The sequence below is a fragment of the Arachis ipaensis genome, chromosome B05, assembly GCF_000816755.2.
Source record: "Arachis ipaensis cultivar K30076 chromosome B05, Araip1.1, whole genome shotgun sequence".
In the NCBI taxonomy this organism is placed as follows: Eukaryota; Viridiplantae; Streptophyta; class Magnoliopsida; order Fabales; family Fabaceae; genus Arachis; species Arachis ipaensis.
In genome coordinates, this window is record NC_029789.2 from 15,057,169 (window position 1) to 15,062,618 (window position 5,450).

Here is a 5,450-nt window from a genome sequence, read left to right on the forward strand (position 1 = left end):
ATATAAAAAAATTATTATAAAAGAAATTAAATTTTATATAATTATTTAATTATGATCGGTCAACCGGTTCAACTTGTAACCCAACAGTTGAACCAGTGACCCGGTCATCTAGTAGTCTGATCGGGTTAATTACTGGTTCGGTTTTGATAACTATGTCAGGAACAACCCTCAGCGTCACTATCGCCAGCATAATCAATCTGTCAGTTGTTCAAACATATACAAAATAATACAAGGAATACACAAATAGAGAGAACGGATATAGCAATTAGATCAAATAGCATATAGATATAATTACTCAACAAGGCAAGCCAAATACAAGATGCACACCCAATCAATACACACAAATGCATATGATGCATGCCTGTTCTACTAGCCACGAGCTCACGTGTCGGTTAAACTGCCAGAATCCGACACATCTGGTAGCTAACCCGAATATTGTCTCTCAACACGAAGGGAATCTTCAACCTTTCGGGAGGGAATTCGCAACCTCCCCAATCAAAGAGAGACTGTGATGTAGCGATAGAGAATCCTCAACCTAACTAGTTGTTACTACAGCCAGAAATTGAATCAAAAGAAATCCTCAATATTCTCCATTCAATTCCCTAATGTAGCAAGAGAATGAATCCTCTACCCCACTTGTCCTTCACAACAAGAGAGGAAATTCTCAACCTCAACTTGCCTTTCACAGCAAGAGAGAGAATCATCAATTTCAACTTACCTATACGTGAGCGGGTCAAAACCATCGTCCTCACGATATCAATCCAAAACTCATTTTAATCCAACATAATCAAACATAACCAAAATTAGAATTAATAATACAGAATTGAACCGAAGAAAATTCTCAACCTTCTATCCAACTCTGCTAGTGTGACAAGAAAGGGAATCCTCAACCTCAAGCTTGCCCACCAAAATGATAGAGGAAATTCTCAACCTCAGCTTGTCTATCGTAGCAAGAAAGAGAATCTTCAATCTCAACTCACCCTTTCAAGAGCGGGACAACGCCATCGTCCTCACAACGTCAATCATAATTGCCTTCTCAATTATAATCACAACAGAGAGTGGGAATCCTCAAACTCAACTCGCCTATTCATTCCGGGATATAGTGTTCGCCACACTCTTGAGATATAGTATCTGTCACACTTTTCAATCATAATCTCGTCATAATCCTTATTCACATATATATAATCGTATAATCCGAAGGGAATTCTCAACCTCTCCAATCCGTTATCAATTTATCAAGCTTAGGTTCGTTAATCCCTATTTTTTTATCAATTATCAACTCCATTAACTCGTGAGCATGATAATACCACCATCCTCACCGCGGGTGGGACAAGCCACCATATCCCCACAACCAAGTCATCCGGTTTAGGAAATACTTTACTTTAATCAATTCCATATACTCCCACTCATTTCGGAGCCAAAACAAGGTATTAGACCTTAATTAGGGATATATATATATATCACTACTCATATTTAAATACCCAACAAGCTTCATTACATTTACAATTTATACTAAAACACAACCACACATACTAATCATTTTCAAGTTCAATCATGGCAATCCATCAGTTACCGTGACTTACCATATAGGGGATAATTTACTCTATCTCGGCCTTACGCTCAAACTCTAACATCAACATTATTCAACTCAATCTATAGCTCATCACAAGGTAATCAAAATCACAACATTCATTTACTAATCAAACATACAATTTCAGCCATCATCCAACATAACATTTACACCAAATTATCATTCAAGCACATCATCAATCATATATATCAATTCACAAGACTCACATAATCACCAAAGGTAAAAGTTTCATATCGATATCAATTCATAACAATCATTGTATAAAAATGGTGTTTTAGAAAATCCTACTTCGTTGACAGCGGTTTTCAACTCTGGAATTTCCTCCTTCAATCAACTCAAACTTAACCAACGGCACCAAGTCTTCGCCAAGTGTTCCCAAAAGCAAGCAAAGCTCTAATTTCACAATACCAACTCAACCCGAGTTAGCCATCACTTTTATTCAATCTAATTAATCAATTTATTCACATTTCAAGCTAGAATTTTATATATAATTAGAAAAAATCAAAGGAAAAGAGTTTCTTTACCTTAACCCATACGAAATAGGGATAGAACTCACTTGGAATCCATGCTAGAGTACCACTAAAAAACCAAAATCATAAGATTTCAATACTAACTATCCAAAAATGCGAAACAGTAGAGAGAATGGAAAATTGGGCTAGAATTTTGGATTTACGCATTGAAATACTTACATAGAAAAGAAGAGGACGAGTAGAGCAACGCGTGGCCACAAACGGCTCGTCAATCGAAACTCCGAATCAAAAGTTATGGGCGAATGAAGATGGTGATGAATGGTGTTAGGATTTCTCCACTCCTTCTCTCATATCCGCCCCTCACTCTCATAAATGGGGAATGGAGGCTGAAATGTGGCTTTGTTATGTGTTATATATGTGGTCTTGGGCCCCCTTGAGCCCGATTCACTCGTTTTAATCCAATGACCCAATTTTGGACCAAAACGTTTAAGATTAGTGTTTTAATTCGTATTTTAATTATTTTCACTTTCCCAAAATTTAAAATTTAAATTCTTAACCTTCTTTGCTCTCATTTAATTTATTAATTAATTATTTATCATTTTTCTGGGTTTTACAATGATCAAATAGCATGGCTTCTTAATTTCAACAGAAAATTTAGCATTAAGTCAACATGCTCTAATCTACTTGAACGCCGCTGAGCACTCTAAAACTGATTTATTTTTGAGAATTTGAAAAGTTGAAGCCCTAAATGAGGTTTCAGCTCGCAGACACATGACCCAAAAAGATACTTGTCCAATTTGTGGTTCTTCTTCAGAGTCTTTGCTCCATGTCCTTCACGACTGCAGAATCGCAAAGAATACATGGAAGAGCATTGACGCTTCATTTAGTTCTGGTACATTCTTTAGTCAACCCCTCTTTCCTTAATTGTTAAAGAACTTATCATCTCAATCTCATTACCAAGGTGTTCCTTGGTCTTTGTTGTTTACTTATACCCTATGCTCTCTTTGGTATCTTCGCAACATGCATATTTTTTAGAGAAAAAATCCAGTAGATGAAGGTAAAATCCATGATTTGGTTGTTCATTTAGCTAAAGAATAGATGAGGAGATAGCTCGGGCAAGGAAACGGGTTGGGTGCTTTGCTGAAAAATAAATCCGTTGGATCCTCCTAAACCCTCTCTTCATTAAGCTAAATTTCGATGGCTTTGTTACAAAGGACAGCCAAGCGGCTTGCAGAGGTATATTAAGAGACATGAAGGTAAGTTTTTTGCTTGTTATAATACAAATCTTGGCAGTTGTACGGTGACTTAGCATAATTCTGGGATATTCCGTTCGGGTTGGACTTAGCTCTAAATCTTGGATACATGAATGTTTGTATGGAAGTGGATTTTAAAGAAGCAGTAAGTCTCTACCTTCAAGAAACCATCGAGTTGCACTCTATAAGAGCATTAGTTTTGACTATTAAAGATCATTGCAGTAGACTAAACAATTGGAACATCGTTCATGAGTTCCGAAAAACGTTCAAATAGATTGGCATAGCAAGGACATGAGCTTCAGTTGAGATGTCATTTTTTCTTCTCTATTCCCTCATGTATTTCTTTATGTTTTGGCTACTAAAGATTATTGCAGTAGACTAAGCAATTGAAACATCGTTCATGAGTTCCAAAAAAGTGAAAAACGTTAAAATAGACTAGCATAGGAAGGACATGAGCTTCAGTTGAAATGTCATTTTTTCTTCCCTATTTCCTTGTGTAATTTTTAAAGTTTTCATGCAGAATTTATTAAAATTACTTTTTTTAGGATAATTTATATCTTTTTTTTGGCTTTAGGTCCCAATGTCTATAAAAAAAAAGTTTGAACCTTTCATTATTTTTAGATTTAGCCGCGAAAATCCTTTTTTCCTCAAAACATTTGTTGAATTTTCTTTAATTGATATCCTAAATAACGTTAAGAAATGCCCTTAAAGCATTATTATATTAAATTTTTCGATTTTTCTGTTACATTTGTTTATTTATTTTAAAAATAAATTGTTATTCTAAATAACCTTAAGAAATGTCGTTAAAAAAACTTGTTAACAGAAACCCTATAACTAAACTAATTATTTCCCAGAGATTATATGCGCTCATGAAAGATAGAAATAACACCACTATAGTCTACCCACCTCATTAGCTATTTCGAAACATGACCTTGTTGAGAAGCAAAAATATTTACGAAGGTGCAAATTAAATTTCGTTGGAGGTTTATTTACAGCATCTCATAAATCAAAATCTTGTATATGATGTCAAATACATTATCTACTAACTTGCCGTATCCCACTAAGATTGCTTCAAAAACACGCGATAGGAGGGTTGCCATCTGGTTCAAAGCTTCATCCACTTGCATATACGTGTAATACATAACCTTTGATAGTTCTCTAACCACAGTCCACCGCTAGCTTTATGGAATTTCCAGCCAAAGCAAGCACGAGTTTCACATTGTACACTCGGCTAGTTTAATTATTACACACACCTAATGCATAAGAAAGCAGCGGTTTGACATAGGCGAGAAAAAGTTTGAAAAATTTTCCAATTTTTTTATTTTGATATTGAGAAAATAATAATGTTTTACCGCATTTTTGAAATTCGGTGTATCTAACTAAAATATAAAAGACACAGATTGAACCAATAGATTTTATACAGAAATTTATTTAATAATGAAATAAAAAATGGAATAATTCAAATATATTGGTGTATGGTGTGTTATACACAGTTGTGGTGTACAAACCTGCAAAACGCAATCCATGATGGGCATGAAAGAAAAAAAATAGTTGCTACAAAATGTAGGTTGTGTTTTATAAAGAGGGACGACAAAATATTGAAACGTGTCTCCTGTCACCCTGCATGCAGACCAGACCTGTAGATTGACTGCATTGAGAGATATCAAACGTGACTTGCGTTTGGCAGGTTCGTGTAGCAAAGCGTAATCTGTGTTTGGCAGGGAGATAGCTTGTATGTAGGACACGCGTATGTGAAGGAGTGGTAAGAGGTCTTTATAACGTATTTTGCGTTGTGCTTGGAAGACAACTTCAACTCGTTTTTGCATTTTGCTTCCAAGAAAAAAGAAGATTAGGAAGAAGGTTGAGCGAGTGAGGTAAAAAAATACAACACAAAACATAGTTCGTAATTTTACATTACCACAAGAACATATTATTTAATATTTGGATCATTCTCAATAGATAAATATTTTTTAAAATTTTAATTATGAATAAATTTATTTATTTATGTTGTTGGGTTGGAACTCACAGTTACCATAAACAGAATTATTATTATTATTATTATTATTATTATTATTATTATTATTAGGACAATTTACATAAATAAAATGATTGGAAAAAACTGTTACACAAATATAA